The sequence below is a fragment of the Myodes glareolus genome, chromosome 3 (assembly GCF_982192425.1).
Source record: "Myodes glareolus chromosome 3, mMyoGla1.1, whole genome shotgun sequence".
Taxonomy (NCBI): Eukaryota; Metazoa; Chordata; class Mammalia; order Rodentia; family Cricetidae; genus Myodes; species Myodes glareolus.
The window spans coordinates 62,447,504-62,464,742 of NC_142028.1; the positions used below are offsets into that span (position 1 = coordinate 62,447,504).

A 17,239-nucleotide genomic window follows, 5' to 3' on the forward strand; every position below is an offset into this window, starting at 1 on the left:
AACTAAGCATTGTTGGGACATTCCAGTAATCCTATCACTTAAGAGGCTGGATTCAGAGTTAGAAGGCAGTTTAGACATGCAAAATAGTGACAGTCCCCCCCACCCCCCACTTCCTTAAAAAGCTCTTTGGAGGCTGCCACTCAAGTTCAATCCTGGTTTACTTGATGAGACACTTCCAAAATTCCTTCCCTAGAGGAGACATAACTCTACCCTTCTTCCCAGAGTCCCAACTGAGGTTCGCACCAGCCAATTAGTTTATGGGCTTATTTACAGAGTAGGTGAGAGGTTAGCAACAGGGGTATGGACACTTTGTCCCCCAGAAGTCATACCTTAAAATGTTTACTCAGCAGGGATAATGGCTCTCCTACTGTGCATAGATGAGCCCCCTCCCCTAGTGTTCCTTGGGCTATATACTATATATAACCTTTGCTGGACACTACATGCAATTAAGGAAGAACATGACAGGTGGTTCTTTCTAGAGTGGCTGGATACACAGGTGAATTTTATGACAACCCAACCCCCCCCTCCCTTGAGGGAATGTCAACTGGTATGATCTTTTGCAAGTGGGCTCAGCTGAACACCCCAAGATGGTGACTATTGGGCTTGGGGGCTAGTCTTGAGCAACACCCTGTCTGAAATAAGTAGGTTAAAATCCGTCAGTCATTTGTCGGGTGCTTTTTGTCTTTGATACAGATTCCCCATGTAACCTAGGCTTACCTGGAACTGCTGCAGCCTCCCATGCCAGGATTGCATGCACCACTCAGCCCAGTGGTTTGGAACTCAACATCTACTCCAGCCTAGCCAGAATTCCCTGTAGTGCTCCTGTTTCTGCCTCCTGAGTGCAGGAATTACAGGAATAAGTCACCAGACCGCACTTCTATCTGAACCGGGCGTGGTGGCATTCAGGAGGCAGAGGCAGGTGGATCTCTGTGAGTTCGAGGTCACTCTGGTATACAAAGCAAGTTCCAGGACAGCTAAGGCTACACAGAGAAACCCTGTCCCGACAAACCAAGTGGGGTATATATATATATATATATATATATATATATATATATATATACACACACACACACAAATATATATTATAACACACACAAACATACATCTGCTTTCATCAAAGTACAGTGTAAAGTGTCTTGTCATTTAGGCACAGGGTGCTAGCTGGCTTTGCTTTTCCCTCCCCATTACCTAGAATCTAGGTTCTAGACATCCCAGTTGCTCCGTTGGTTTGCTTTTACAGTCATTGGCTCCTCCTGTGTGTCTCTGTCAGGCTGGATCAGGATGGACGGCTACGAGTGGCACTAGACTTCGTATTTCAGTTTTGATTAAGTTAGGGCTTGGTGCTCCCAGACCTTGTCTTCCGCGGGCGGTTCTTCCCACTGCGAGTTGGAAGCAGTGGTTGGCGGCAGCGCCGCCTACCTTTCCCTCCACGCCCTCCAGCGCCTTCCCGACAAGCACTGCTCTGATTTGCATATTGACTCACGACCTTCCCTTTACGTCTATACAAAAATCGGAAAACATTCTCTTTGTGAAAGCTTCCCTCAGCCTCAGAAGACTCTATGTTCCCTCCCGAGAGTCGGCAATATAGAATTGAAAGTTGGGTAGACTTCATTTTCACCTTCACCTTAAGATGGGTGATCCGACATTGCCACCCTGCTCCTGGGTTTGCTTAGGCAAAAAGGGCTTCTGTCGTGAGTGGCACATGTAGGGCAACTCGATTGCTCTGCGTGCGGAATCGACATCAAGAGATTTCGGAAGCATAATTTTTAGGCTCTTGGGCAGCTGGTGATCGTTGGTCCCGGCGCCTGCAACTGCTGTGCAAAAGTTAGAGCATCTTTGCTTGTTGAGATTAGCAATTGTAGCACGAGTTCTTTGGGAGCATTTCTTGTCGTTGCTGTCTGGGACCAGTTAATCGCTTTCTGGAGGTCTGTTCGAGAAACGGTGTGCGTTTTTTCGGGTGTTATATTTTATCCAAAAACCATCGTTTCGTTTCATTCTGTTCTGTCTATGGCGTGTTAGGGAGTTGAACTCCCCAAATGCTGAGATTAAACTCGTGTCCTGCTACACTCAGATTCTATTGGCTTTAGAAAAGAATATGGGATTAGAGAGTTGGCTCAGCAGTTAAGAGCGCAACAATTATTGAGTTTCCAAAGTTCAACACTCCACCTCTTCTGGCCTCCTTGGCAATAGGCACAAATGAAGTGTATGTATATACACGTAGGCTAACATTAGCCATCCATACACATAAAATAAAGATAAATTAAATCATTTTTAAAATATACAATCTAGGTGTGACGGTACATATGTGTAATCCTGGCACTCAAGAGGCAGAGACAGGCAAGATCTCCGAGTTCCAGGTCAGCCAGGGCTGTATAGTGAGACTGTCTCCGGGAAGAAAGGAGTGAAAGAATGAAGAGGGCTGGAGAGATGGCTCAGAGGTTACTGCTGCTCTTCTGGAGGTCCTGAGTTCAATTCCCAGCAACCACATGGTGGCTCACAACCATCTGTAATGAGAGCTGGTGCCCTCTTCTGGCCTGCAGGCAGACACACAGACAGAATATTGTATACATAATAAATAAATAAATATTTAAAAAAAAAAAGAATGAAGAAAAAGGAGAGATGGTTCAGAGGACAGTTAAGAGGACCCGAGTTCAATTCCCAGCATCCACATGGCTGCTAACAACTATCTTTGACTCCCAAGATCCAACACTCACACAGACATACATGCAGGCAAAACATCGATGCATATAAAATAAAAATAAAGAATTTAAAATAGTAATGTTTACTTTAAAAGAAGGAAGAAAGTAAAAAGAAAATGAGAAGAAAAAGGATTTGGAGTTCCTATGGGTTTTGATGCCTCTGCACTGGACTTGAAGATGGTCACAGGCTCAAAGATCTTATACGCCAGTGGACAAAGCTGCACATGTGGCACCAGCTCATGTAATACCTGCTATGGAAGAAACTCTGGTCTTAACTAAGGTCCCATGGGTAGCTGAGGCAGCACTGCCTGGGCACTAGCACTGTAGGTGGGTAGGTAGGTGGTAAGTGCCAATGGAATATTAATAGCAATGCCATCTGGAATCTCTTTTTAGTTGGGGGTGCTTTTGTTTTTTGAGACAAAGGTTCACTATGTAAACAGACTGGCCTAGAACTCACAGAGATCTGCTGGGATTAAAGATTTGCGCTAACGTGCCCAGTTCTAATAGGCATTTCTTGAGTGCTCACTACATTCTGGACATGTTCTAAGATCTTTTTGCATATGTACAGTACCTCATTTTCTCTTCACAACCCCTGCCCCATCACATACACCTATGTCTGAAGTGCTTTTTCCAGCCCCTCACTGCCCCCCCCCCTTTTTTTGGACAGGGTCTCTCTACTGTCCTGGAACTTACTATGTCGACTGGGCTGGCCTCCTCCTGCTGGGACTGAAGGTGTGGGTTATCACTCCAACCTCCATTTCCCTTTCATTTGTAAGGATACTGACGTGGAAGCAGAGTCTCAGGAGCACAGCACCAGCCAACCTTGACTCTTTTCTTTTTTTTCTTTTTCTTTTCTTTTCTTTCTTTTTTTTTTTTTCTTGCTCTTTTTTAGTTCTTCAGACCTTGACTCTTACCCTGACTCCTAACTGGAAGTCAGCCTTTTTCTCCGGTCCTGACACTAGAGTGCAGATGGGGCAGGGGTGGGGAGGGTGGGTGAGGCAGTGACTCACCTGTCTCCATCTACATTAGTCTCAGGTTTTTTTCTTTTCTTTTTTTTTTTTTTCATCAACTGGCAGAGCTTCCTCTCTTTCTGATGCTGTCTCTTCTTCTGATTCACTCCCCATCTGTTACTAGTTTCTGGTTTCTGAGAGTGTGGAAGAGAGAGACAAGCAGTGGGAGGTGGGGAGGTGGGAACAAAAGTGCCGTAGTCTTTAAGCAACAAATTATTTTGAGCATCCTGTGTACCAGACTGTCCTCTGTAACTAATGTAACCTGTCCTGTCGTTGCCCTCAAGCACAGGACATGTATTATGGAGAGGGCACAAGTACAGGCAGGAGGGAGCTCTGTCAGGTGTGGTAAAGACATTAAGACAGCTGTGGCAGAGAGTAGCTATGAGGACCAGAAAAGGCCTCAGCCTGGGAAGGAAGCAGCTGAAGATCTGGAGAGTGTCCCAGGCTTGGGGAAACTGCATACCCTCAAAGGCCATGGAATTCCTGGGTTGGATGAGGGCCAGTGTGGGTCTTGGGGTGTGGTTCAGTGGTAAGTGGGGGAAAAGAAGCCACTGTAAGGCAGCAGATGGACAGAAAGAAAACAAGTCAAGGTCAGGTAGACTGATGAGAAGTCCGATTTTGTTCTAAGGACGAGGGGCACATTAGAAGACTGAGTCCCTAAGGCAGCAGGGCAGGAAGTGAGACGGCGGGGTGGGGGCTCTCTGACCGCTAGGGAACTATGTGAAGAAGTCAAGACCAAGTCGGGGTACAGAGAAGAGGGATGGTTTTTAGTTTTTTGGATTTTTTGTTTTTGTTTTTGTTTTTTGCTTGCTTTTTGAGTTAGTATTTCACGAGTTGGATTAGAATTCACTATGCAGCCCAGGCTAGTCTTAGCCTACCTAGATGTTGGGCGGGGGGATATATGATATTTTTATGTATAGTTGCATTTAAAGTGTATTTATATGGACTGGAGAAGATCCTATGTCAAAATAAAAATCAGAGAGTATTCCTACAACATTCATGTCTCAATCTTCCCTCCAAAGATACTGCCTGGGTTCATCTGGGGAGTATGTGTCCACAGTCTCCCCAACAGGTTCCCCATGCAGCCAGGGACAGTAGCAGAGGCTCTGCAGGTCACCTGCTTACCTTCAGATCTCACACCTGGGAACCTGAGGAAGCTGTTTCACCACTTCTCATCCCAAAATCAGTGACAGACCCACCCTTTGTGGTTGGGTCTGTCCAGTGTTTAGGGCAGGCAGGGCCTTGAACCTAGCAAGCTGGAAGCAATTCTGGGCAGAAACCCTCATGGCCATACTGTTGACAAACTGGCTTGTAGCCATGGAGAGCCCATGTCCAGTTTATAGCTATAATCTCCCTAAGGGGGCCTGGGATGTGTTTACTATCCCATTGTTCAACCTCCTTTTTTCACTCAGATAAACAGAATCATTTCCTAAATAAAATCAGCTATCAGAGTCCAGAAATGCTGGCGGATAGGATTACCAGATATGGTGTCAATTCCCCTTCTTCCTTTGTGTTGTGTGTTTGATGAGGGTTCCTAGAGGGACCCCTTTCTACTTTTTTTTTCTTATTCTTTTTTTTTGGGGGGGGTGTCTTTTTCGAGACAGGGTTTTTCTGTGTGTAGTCTCTGCGGTTCTGGAACTCACTCTGTAGGCCAGACTAGCCACAAACTCAGAGATCCATCTGCTTCTGCTTCCCCAACACTGGGATTAAGGCCTATGACTCCACCACTACCTGTTTTCTACTTCTTGTTTTCAAACACAGTTTTCTAAGTTACTCAAACTGGCCTTGAACTCACTGTGCAATTCAGGCCAACATTGAACTTGTGATCTTTATTGCCTCAACCTCCCCAGTAGTAGAGATTGCAGGTCTGAGCTACCAGGCTGGGTCCAAGCTTCTTTCATATTGTAAAGAAACAAGAAGGCTGGTAGTATAGATCAATGGTGAGGCACTTTCTTAGCATGCACCAGGCACTGGGTTTGACCCCAGCACTGCAAAAATCAAATCAAAACTAAAATACACTAACACCTCTTCAATGGTAAGAAACAGCATTGCCGGGTGGTGGTAGCACATGCCTTTAATCCCAATACTCAGAAGGCAGGTAGATCTCTGTGAGTTCGAGGCCAGCCTGGGCTCCAAACCTACACAGAGAAACCCTGTCTCAAAACACCAAAAAAGGAAGAAAAAAGAAAAAAAAAGAAGAAATAGCATTTAATGAATTAAGAAGAAGTGTGCTTCAGAATTAAGTATTTATAATAAATCATGAAGGTAAACAAGGAAAATTAATAGAAAAAATGTTGGAAGGAGACCCATGCATTATAAATAGAAGTCCACTCTGTTTTTCCATGCTCTGCACGCTGCAGTGTTCCAGTGAACATTCAGTTACAGGAAGAATGATTAAGTGTTGGGGGGGGGGCTTTCACATCCCTTTCCTCTTAAAGTTAAAACAGTCATCTTAATACTTTGTTTTATTGTTCCCTTCCTTCCAGCAAAATAAATATGAACACAGTTAAAGCTGTCTCTACTTGGAGTTTTCTGCATGTGCTCCATTTCCTGCCATCTAGTCTCCTTCCCTGCCAGCAGGGTCAGCTCTCAGATGCTCAACCCAATGGCTGTTCCTTTTCCCTTCCAGAGTTCTCTGCAGTTCTGGTATTGTTGGCATATCTCCTAGAAACTTCCAGTCTGCTAGGCAGCATCCTTTTCTCCTTCTGCCCAGGGAACTTTTCAACCACGCTGGCTGGCTGAGGGTTCCTTACGGCTCAGTGTTCTCTAAATTTGGGCTCCTGGCTTCACCCTCTTTCTGTATGCTCATTCTTTCTGGGTGATCCCATCCATTTGGACTTCGGTGGACTGATTGCTCATCTGTATAGCAGACTGAATATCTTACACACTAAATAAATCTTAAAAATAAACAAACAAAAGACTTGAGGCTGGTGATGTAGCTCAGTTAGCAAAATGCTTGACTAGCATTTACAAAGCCTTGGGTTCTAGTCCCAGACCTCAGGATCTGGGCTTGGTGGTGTTGGTTTGTAACTGAAGCACACTTGGGAGGCAGAGGCAAGGAGAAACAGGAGTTCAATGTCATCGCTACAGAGTGCTGATCTCACAAACGCTAATGTAGCACTGAGTCTTGTTATTGGGCCCTGGGGACAGTCCTGGGTGCAGTGGGACAACCAACTCTTTTATAGGTGAAGACAGCAAGGTTAAGGGAGGTGTGACTTGGCCACGACCCCAGAGCCCCTAACACCAATCCTGGAATTCTGGTTGTTTCACCTCCTTCCTCCAAACCTGTTTATACTGTTAAATTCCTGTCCTTGGGGGACAGGGAGCTTAAATTTTTATTTCCTATTTTTAACTGTGTCCATTTTTCCATTTGAATGCAGTGTCACTGGAGACCACAATAGAGGTTGGACCCCCTGGAGATAGAGTTATAGGTGACAATGAGCCAGCCCACATGAGTGCTGGGAACCCAACTCAGGTTCCCAGCAAAAACAGTATATACTTTAACTGCCGAGCCTCCTCCCAGTCCCAGCAATTCCTATCCTTTTCTGCTTACTCTTAAATAAAAAACCCTGTTAAAAGCCTCTCACATGCTGTATTAGTCAGGGTTCTCTAAAGTCATAGAATTTACAGAATCAATCTCTCTCTCTCGTGTGTGTGTGTGTGTGTGTGTGTGTGTGTGTGTGTGTGTGTGTGAGCTGACTGGAATGACTTCCAGGCTGCAGTCCAACAAAGGCTAGTTGTGAATGTGTGAATGGAAAGTCTGAGAATCTAGTAGTTGCTCAGTCCCATGAGGCTGGGTGTCTCCGCTGGCCTTCTGGCTGTGCTGGGGTCCTGAAGACGCAGGCTCCAGTGAAGAAATGGGTGTGCTGACAAGGCGAGGGCCAGCAAGTGAAGAACGAACAACCCTTCCTTCTTCCCTTGTCCAGCAGATGTGACTCAGATTAAAAGTGTGCCTTCCCGGGAACCTCAGGATCTGGATTACAGGCCTGTGTCATCCTGTCTCAAGATCCTGATCAAAAGGGTATGTCTAGTTGAGCAGTGGTAGTGCATGCCTTTAATCCCAGCACTGGGCACTCGGGAGGCAGAGGCAGGCAGATCTCTGTGAGCCAGCCTGGTCTAAAGAGAGTTCCAGGATAGCCAAGGCAACACAGAGAAACCCTGTCTCAAAAACAAAACAAAAAAGGAGTGCATCTATCAAACAAAAAAGTGTGTGTGTGTGTGTGGGGACTGGAGAGATGACTCAGAGGTTAAGAGCACTGGCTGCTCTTCCTGAGGATCTGGGTTCAATTCCCAGCAACCACATAACCACATGGCAGCTCACAACTGTGTAATTCCAGTTCTGCGGATACATGTATGCAGGTACAACACCAATTAACATCAAATAACACACACACACACACACACACACACACACACACACACAATGAGTCTTCCTGTTTCAATACCCAGATCACATGTCACACATGTGCCCGCCATTTCTGGACGGCAGTCCATTCCAGATATAGTCAAGTTGACAACCAAGAATAACCATCACGCATATATCTTTTTAAAAACTTACATTTATTTAGTCTTTCTGCACACCAACTTCCCCATGCCTGTACACGTCTCCTCTAATAAACTAAGCAGGTTTGTTGCATGTTTCATGCTTCCTTCTCACTCACAGCACGTAATTTCAGAGACTTTTAGAGTTTGGAACTATTATATTCCTGCACTTGTGCTGCCAACGCATCCCCTGCCATCTTCAGGCTGCTGTGGGACTTGGAGAGGCCAAAGTGCTGCCTCGCCTTTGCCCCTGCAAGTGATGGTGCTGTGGTCGCCTATCTGCAGCCTCTGTTGCCGCTCAGTGGGTGGGAAGAATAGAGTATGGCCTGTGTCCCAGCAACGGCCTGGGTTGCCTCTGAGGGTGTGGCAGTCTACGCATGCGTGCTGTAGCCAGCTACGTCCGACCCACACTGTGCAGTGGAGCCAGGAAAGGCAGGAGACAAAAATGTTTAGAAGGCTCTATCTCCCACAGTCAGTGCCCAGAGTCGTCAAAGGAAATGCCTAGAGGCTATTTGGCCCATTAACCAAGAGACCTACCTATAATGGATAAATCTATGACTTTTAACAGAGGATTCAGAAAGTGTGTAATTTTGTGATTACAAGATTTAAAATAAAAAAGCAAGGATAGTAAGAATAGGTGTGGCTATACCTGCCTAAGCTTGTGGTCTCTCGTGGCAGTCTCAAAGCTGCTGCAATGGCAGATACCCGAGAACCTGAGCTAAATTTGTCAGCCACCTCTAATATTGGTCTGAGGCAGGACCACTGAAAATGGCCTGTGCCCAGGCACAGCAAGCAATGAGGGCCAGGCCTCCTGGTCCCAAGTCCCCAGTGGGACACTGCCAAGTGGAGAGCATGACTTGTGCCCTGCCATGCAGCCCAGTTTCGACTGCAAGCCAAGTTCCTGGGTTCTGGCCTGACAGCCAAGTAGCAAAATAGTAGCCTCAGGGAACTGCAGCTTGGGGGCAGTCAAGAGTCTGTGAAAGTGTCCAGGAGCAAGTTAAGCCTGTCAGCTAAGCAGACTCGCAACCCAGACTAGAAAGACAGCTTACAAACTTTTCATAAAACATCCAATGGTGACCAGCTGCCAAACCAGAGATGTATATGAGTATGTTAATTTATATAGTATATGTGTCTATAAATACTGCTTTGTAGATATGTGTGTGTTTGATATGTACAGGTGCTTCTGACATGCCCATGTAAGTGCAGGCTCATGTGTATGTATGTGTATACACACATGTGTGCATGTGAAGGTCAGAGGATTATTGTGGGTGCTGTTCCTCCTTAGGCACCATCCACATGGTTTTCTGAGATGATCGGAGGCCCACCTGTTTACCTAGTCTGACTGGCTAGTGAACCCCAGGATGTGTGAGGAGTCTTTCCTTCCTCAGAATTGGGATTAAAAGTATGTGTTACTTTGCCTATATTTTTATGTAGTTACTGGGGACTGAACTCAGTTCCTCATGCTTGCCCACGCCCTTTATCAACCAGTTATCTCCATCGCTCTCTCTATACATATTTCCACAGGAAGGGACGCTAGCCACTCCAGCAGTCAGGCCTTACCCTTCTCCCCATCTCCTCTGCCTTTCTAAAAACCCTGAGATTACATTCCTAGAGCTAGCTCCCAAAGTCTAGTCCTTAATTTAGCCAATCCTTGAAGCTGACTACCAAGGTTCAGCTATCAAAGTACTGGAGTCCAGCAATCAAAAGCCCCCTTTGCACCTAATTAACATATCCAACTAAAATAAACACCTCATCTTAACACAGGGTTTTCAATTGTACCTTTATAAACTGCCATTTTCCTACGCACCACATCTGTCTCCCCTGTAACCAGAGGCAGTCCCGCCACCGTGAATACCTCTGCCCCTTTCGCTTGTTCTTTTCCTCTTCTCCCTCTATCTTCCTTATCTCTTCCCTCTGTCCCTCTTGGGTAAATAAATCTCCTTTGTGCTAAGAACTTAGTCTTGGGCATTAAAAAGAAAAGGAAAAAAATTACATTTATTTAATGCGTGTGTGTACTGCATCTCCTTCCACTATGTGGGTTCAAGAGAGATCAGGTGGAACTCAGGTTTTCAGGAACCAGTACTGGATGTTTTTTTTTTTTTTTCTTAAAGGAAAGAAGACAGATACAATGTATAGGAAGCAAGATGGAGAAACAATTCTTCCTCTCCAAAAAAAACTTTACTGCCTGAAGGAACCCAGGTCTTCGTCATGTATTCTGCCACTTGGCTACTTCCCTCTTACATCCCTCATCTGTTCTTTTCGCTTTTTTTTTTTTTTTTGGTTTTTCTCTGTAGCTTTGGGAGTCTGTCCTGGAACTAGGTCTTGTAGACCAGGCTGGCCTCGAACTCACAGAGATCCGCCTGCCTCTGCCTCCAGAGTGTTGGGATTAAAAGCGTGTGCCACCACCACCCAGCTTGCTTGCTTTTTTTAAAACAGGGGCCCACTATGTAGCATTGGCTGGCCTAGAACTCACTATGTAGACTAGGTTGGCCACGAACTCTGCTTACTTTGGTCTCGGAGTGCTGGGATCAAAGGTGGGTACCGTCAAGCACAGATGCTTATGTTTAATATTTAAAACGAGATTGAAAGGTAGCAAGTAGGGTCGCTGTGAGGATTATAAACCTAAAGCATCTTCCCCAACGTCTGACCACACTGCCTTAATGCTTGTCAGTTAATATTGCCGGCCTCAAGAACTTTAATAAGTACTGTTCAAGCATCATTTCATTGAACATGCGCGGTATATGCCTTTTGGGAAATTAAGAGGCTTAGAGTTGTCAACTCATTTTACAGTTCTACACGTTGCAAATAAATCCATACTTGAACCCAGAACCCGCACAACCAGGAAAGCCTGGGCCAAGAGCCATGGTTCAAATGCAGGAAGGAGTGACTGATCTATGTTCCGCCACATCTTTTGATTCCGTACTGGTAACCTGAAAGAAACCCTGATAAAATGTAAACAGGATTTGGGGAGAGAAAAAACCCTATCCCTCCACAAGAGTCAAGACGAGTTGACCTTTGCGTCTAGGCCTTAGTCCCAAGGATCTCCGCTATCTCTCCAATACTGCCTTTCAACAGCCGAAGGCGTCAGCTCACGAACCACCCAAAACGCTCGGCTGAGGCATGCTTCCCCCGAGCGGCCGCAATAGGGACGCGTTCCCTTTAAGGCGCCAGCTCAGCTGCGGCGGCGGCCGGAAGTGTTGGAGCCCGGCTTGGCGGCGGCGGTGGCGGCGGCAGCCGTGGCGGCTTGTGCGCATGCTCCGTCGCCCGCCCGCCCTGGCCGCTCGCCGCCCGCCCGCCCGACGGAGACGGTGAGGAGGGGGAGGGGTGGGCGCGCGGCGCGGGCGCGGCGAGGGTTGGGGGCGGGGGGGGGCGGGCGCGGGGGCCGCGCGGCGGCCGGCGAGGGCGGGCGGGCGCGCAGGGGGCGGGGGGCTGCTGCCTCCGCGGGCGCCTCCCCACGCCCTGTGCGTGCCGCCGCCGCCGCCGGGGAGCGAGCGGACGTCGCGGCGCCGCGGGGGGGTGGGGGGACGCTGCCGCTGGGTCCGCCCGAGCAGCCGGGCCGCCCCCAGCGTGGCCGGCAGGGCCTTGGGCTCCCGGCCCTTCGAGGCGCGTGCCGGGCGGGGTGGGGGTGGGGTTGGGGGGAGACTCCGCGCCCCCGGACCGAGGAGCCCGGAAGTCCTCGCGGAGGGGCCTGGGGGAGCCGGGGTACCCCCCCAAAGGCGGGGTCTGCGAGCTCGGGCCTTGCGCGGATGAGCTGGGTCAGGCCTGGGTCGTGCCCGGGGGAGGGGGCGGCGTGCTGGGGCGGGGGTGTGGGTGGGCTGAGTGTGGGGATTAGGGGCCAGCCTTCGCCGGAGGAAAGAGGCCTCGGCCCCCGGACCTAGGGAGAAGGAGCCAGGTCCTTCTCGAGCGCCCTTCCCAAGATGAGGGTCAGTGAGAAGGAGAGGGGTCCGCCCGAGGGCTGCAGACTGTAGTATCTCCGGTGGCTAGGTCGAGAGCAGGGTGGTCCTCTGCTCCAGGAGACGAGGGAAACCTATGGTTAGGCGGGTGGGGAGGAGGTAATTACTGGGAAGAGGGTACCCCTTGCTTTCAAAAATGACAGGGGAATTGGCCAGGTGTCCTTTAATTGAGGGAACAGAAATGAGGGTAGAATCTTACCCGAGGGTCTTGACCTAGGAATCAGAGGGAGGAAGGCTTGGCTGTCTAAGAAGCAGGGGGAACCCTGAATTCTCAAAAGGAGACCTATCAGGGTGTCAAATAGAACCAGGAAGTAGGGGTTTCCTCTGTGTCTGGAGACTTCCCATCTGCCCAGCCCCCTTGCCTTGGTTTGTATTATGGAACGTTTTCTTAAGGGCTTGGGCCTGCTCTTAATTTTTCAGTCCAATAATAACTTGTTTTCAATGTGCACGTGATCAAGTCCATTGATTAGCCATGCTCCCCTAGACTTCATTGGGTTAGGTTGGACCCTATTTTTGATTCCTTAGACTCTTGAGTGATGATTTTAAAAAACTTATCTATTGATTCCTCCAAACACCTACATAGAAGTCTCCAGTCTGGTTTATATAAAGCTTTATTTCCTCTGGGTACTTCCTGCATGGTGGTTCTGTGTAATCAATCCCCTTGTATTCATTGTATCCGAGGTCATGCTGGCTCAACTATTACGTGCATAACAAAGGAGTGGATTTAATGAATTTTTTCCTTAAGTAATAAAGTTGGATCTTGGGAGATTTCTTTTTGTTTGTTTGTTTTGGGGTTCTTTTGTTTGTTTTCATACAGCAGTGTTGGTCACACCTTTAATCTCAGCACCAGAAGACATAGCAGGCGGATATGTGGGTTTTGCTTTTTTGTTTTTCTCTAGACAGGGTTTCTCTGTGTATATCTGGGTTACATAGCAAGTTCCAGACAAACCAGGGTTACAAGGTGAGATGCCAAGGAAGAAAAAAAAAAAAAAAAGACAGGCACATAAACCTTGTAGGATCTCATGCCTATGATTCAAGGAGTATCTGAGACAGTACTGCCTAAAATCAAGGCCAGACTGGGCTGCCAAGTGAGTGCAAAGCTAAGGTGAGATACAGTGAGCCCCAGTTTCAAAAAGCATACACAACAGCCTAGCGTTGTCTGGAAGGCAGAGGCAGGTAGATTTCTGGGAGTTGGAGGCCAGCCAGGACTATGTAATGTCCTATCTCAAAAAATAAAAGCCAGGTGGTGGTGGCTCATGCTTTTAATTTCAGCAATTGAGCGGCAAAGGCAGGCAAATACCTGAGTTCGAGGCCACCCTGGTCTACACAGATTTCAGGATAGTTAGAACTATCTTGTGTCATTGTGTCAAAAATCAAAACAATTCCAGGCCAACCCGCTCTACATAGTAAGTTTCAAGACTGCCAGAGCTACAATAGTGAGCCCCTGTCTCAAAAAAAAATTATATGTATGTGTATATGACAGTAGGTATGTGCCATGCTGTACTTGTGGAAGTCAGAGGACAACACAGGATTTTATTCTGTCCTTCCACTATGTGTACCCTGAGGATGAAACTCAGATTTTCAGGTTTGGCAACAATCATCTTTACCTGCTGAGCCACCTCACCAGACATCCCTCCTCTTTTTTTTGGGGGGGGGGCGGAACCAAAAGTTTCATATAACCTCAACCTCCTTACATAACTGAGGGTGACCTTGAATCCCTGACCATTCTGCTTCCAAAGTGCTGGTTTACAGACTTGTGCCACAATGCCTGGCTTCATGCTCGCTTTCAAATTTTTAAATTTATTACTGTGCATAATGTTGGGAGGAGGTACGTGTGTGTGTGTGTGTGTGTGTGTGTGTGTGTGTGAGAGAGAGAGAGAGAGAGAGAGAGAGAACAGACGTCAGGATTTTATGCAGTTGGCTCTCTTACATGAATGAGATCTAGAGATATAGCTCCATAGATAATGACAGGGCAAGGACTTTTCAAGAGTCTTTTTTTTTTTTTTTTTCTCTTGAAAATAGCAACAGAGCAGCAGCCCATTAGCGCCTGTCTGTAAACCCAGCTCTCTGTAGGCTGGGCCTAGAGGATTGAAAATTTAAGCCCAGTCTTCCAGTCTTGAGTATCTAGTGAGACTCTTGATGCAAACAAAAACCTCCAAGTAACTGAGTGTGAGGGTTCCTGAGCGTGGTAGGTGGAATCTGGGGAGGATTGGTAGCTCTCGGCCATCCTCTGCTACACAGTGAGTTGGAGGCCAACCTTGGGTGCATAAAACCCAAACCCCAAACCAAGCCCAGCAGTGGTGGCGCACACCTTTGATCCCAGCACTCGGGAGGCAGAGGCAGGTGAATCTCTGTGAGTTCCCCAGTCTGGTCTCCAGAGTGAGTTCCAGGACAGGCTTCAAAGATACAGAGAAACCCTGTCTCAAAACCCCCTCCAAACCAAAACCAAAGCAAGGGCAACAAAGAAAACTACAGAGAAACTTTGCTGCAGGTTGAACCCATATTTACACCAAGCCTCTGTCCTGAGCTGTACTCGCGCCTCGCAATACTTCTTTCCGCATAAATTGACTAAAGGTGAACAAAATTTTTTCATGTTTTTGTATGTTCTTCTAGAATTACAGAGCACACACTTAGATCTCATGAGGGATAGTGATTGCAAGGCCTCTTCTGTGAAACACCCGTGGGATTAGCTTCCTCACCTTGTCTCAGGAGTCTGTGCTGTTATAAACAAGGAAAGGCTTTCTGTTTACACAGCTTACAGAGATGACCTTGCAGTTAACCCTGTAGTGGTAGTGTGCTGTTGGTTTGGGGTTATTCACTAGGAATGTAATAACTTGAGGTAATGAGAGATATTGAACCTAAACTTCATTTACTAAAAAACTACGAATCACTATGTTGGTGTGGACTCTCTTCTCTGCTACTAAAAGTATGTTTTTTGTTTGTTTGATTAATTTTTTCCCCCAAGATTTACCTTCTTAGGCCTGTGTGACGGTACATGCATTTAGTCCTAGCACTAAGGAGGCAGAGGCAGGTGGATCTCTGAGTTTGAAGCCAGCTTGGTCTACGCAGGACCTCTCCCACAATGTGGCCTCACCCATGTGTGGGGAGATGTGGGGGAATGGGAGTGATTTACTTTAGTTTGCACCACTTGATCTAGTGAGTTTCAGACTTGCTAGAGCTACATAGTGAGACTCTGTCTCAAAAAACCAAGACAAAAAAAAAAAAAAGATTTGGTTTGTTTATTTAGGTTTATTTATTTATTTTATTATTATTATCACTATTTATTCCTGGAGGGACAGCCATGGGTGCTGGGAACCAAACTCTTATATTTTTGGTTGTGAGCCTAGCCTTTAACGGCTGAGCCATCCCCCCAGGCCTATTTAGGTTTTTTTGAGACAGGATTTTCTCTATGTAGCTTTGGAGCCTGTCCTGGAACTAGCTCTTATAGAGCAAACTGGCCTCAAGCTCACAGATATCCACCTGCCTCTGCCTCTGCTGGGATTAAAGGCGTGCACCACCACTGCCCAGCTAGACATAGTGATTTTTCAAGGCCACCCCAACTCCCCAAAATTAGTAACCTATAATTCCAACCACTGTGGAGGCTGTGGCAGGAGATCCTTTTGACCCACGATTTAAGAGGCCAGCCTGGTCAACACAGCAGAACCATACCTGTGGGAACAAAACAGCCTTCACTTATATAAGCAGAAGAGCCTTCACCTTAATCCTCAGCACCCCCCTCCATGCAAAAAATGCATGATGGGAAAGGAGCATAAGCTCCAACCTAGTAATGGGATTCACTGGAAGACCTTTCCAAGGAAGTGATGCTTCAGAGTCTAGCCCAAGGGAAGGAAAAGAATCCTGGGGACAGAAAGCAAATTCAAAGGCTCGGTCCGGGAATGCTGCACGTTTAAGAACTGGAGAACAGTGACAGCTCCAGTGTGCCAGCTGTGGGGAGGGGCCTGATTTGGAAGCTTTTCTAGGCCATATTAAGGAGCTCACACTTTATTTCACAGCAGCAGGGATACATTAAAACATTTTTAAGTGGGAAAGTGGCCCATGGCCTTTAATAGGATCACTTTGGTTGCTATGTGGGAATGAATTTTAGGAATCCAAGACCAAAGGTTAGGCTATGGTAAAGGAGCCGGGAAAACCCAGGTAACAGTGTGGCAGCCCAGATATAGTGTTGACAGCACAGATGGAGTATGGGAGGAGCACACACACTGTAGACTGGATAAGGTTGTGGCTGATTGGGTTTAGAAGGAGGAGGCAAAAATAACTCCTGAGTTCCCTCGTTTTGAAAATGAGCGGAGGATAACATCACTTAGAGAAATAGGAAATCTTGGAGTGGGTTTGAGAAAATATGGTTCAGTTTAATGTAGTAGAGCCTGATAAATACAGGGACATAGAATTCATTAAAAAATTAAATGGGATTAAAAGCCAGATAGGAAGAAATTTGATTAGGTCATATATACATGCAAAAGTGACGGAATAAACCTATCTACCAGTGTCAAAGCTGAGGAGAGTGACGGGGGCACAGAGATGCTTAGATAAACAGTGCCTAAGCACTGAGACTGATGGCATACCCCTGGTAGTCAGAGGCCAAAATTTGAGGCTAGCCTGAGCTACATGACAAGACTGTCTTGAGAAACCAAGAACAATCTGAGTGTTGTGCATGCCTTTATTTGCATTACTTGGGAGTCAGAGGCAGGGCGAATCTCTTAAATTCTGTTTTACAGATTGAATTACAGGACAGCAGGGCTACACAGAGAGACCCTGTTTCAAAAAACCAAGAAAGGAACTCAGAGCTGTGGATTATAGTTCAGTTGTGAAACACTTGGTCACATGACGATGGACCCCTGCAGAACAAGATAAGCAAGAAGGAACAATAGTTGTGGCTGTCAAGGTCTGCATGGGCAACTGCAGTGAAGAACAGTGTCTAAAACCAGGAGGGGGAGTGACAGACCACATTTGGGGGGAAATTCTGGAAAGAAAGTTTGATGATGAGGCTGGAGAGATGGCTCAGTGGTTAAGAGCA

General features: G+C 46.9%; 1 protein-coding gene and 1 non-coding gene across 3 annotated transcripts in view; both read left to right on the forward strand.

The window, feature by feature from the left end:
- The first annotated feature begins 1,675 nt into the window (after positions 1–1,675).
- LOC125400552 (U11 spliceosomal RNA) lies at positions 1,676–1,809 on the forward strand. The gene has a single exon (XR_007231991.3). It is a non-coding gene; the product is annotated as a U11 spliceosomal RNA (small nuclear RNA).
- Positions 1,810–11,465: 9,656 nt separating this feature from the next.
- The window catches only part of Gmeb1 (glucocorticoid modulatory element binding protein 1), a 39,871-nt gene continuing 34,097 nt past the window's right edge, over positions 11,466–17,239 (forward strand). For both annotated transcript variants that reach the window (XM_087904539.1, XM_087904540.1), the window contains exon 1: positions 11,466–11,559. The gene's annotated coding sequence lies outside the window, so the exon portion shown is untranslated. The remainder of the gene's footprint in view (positions 11,560–17,239) is intronic.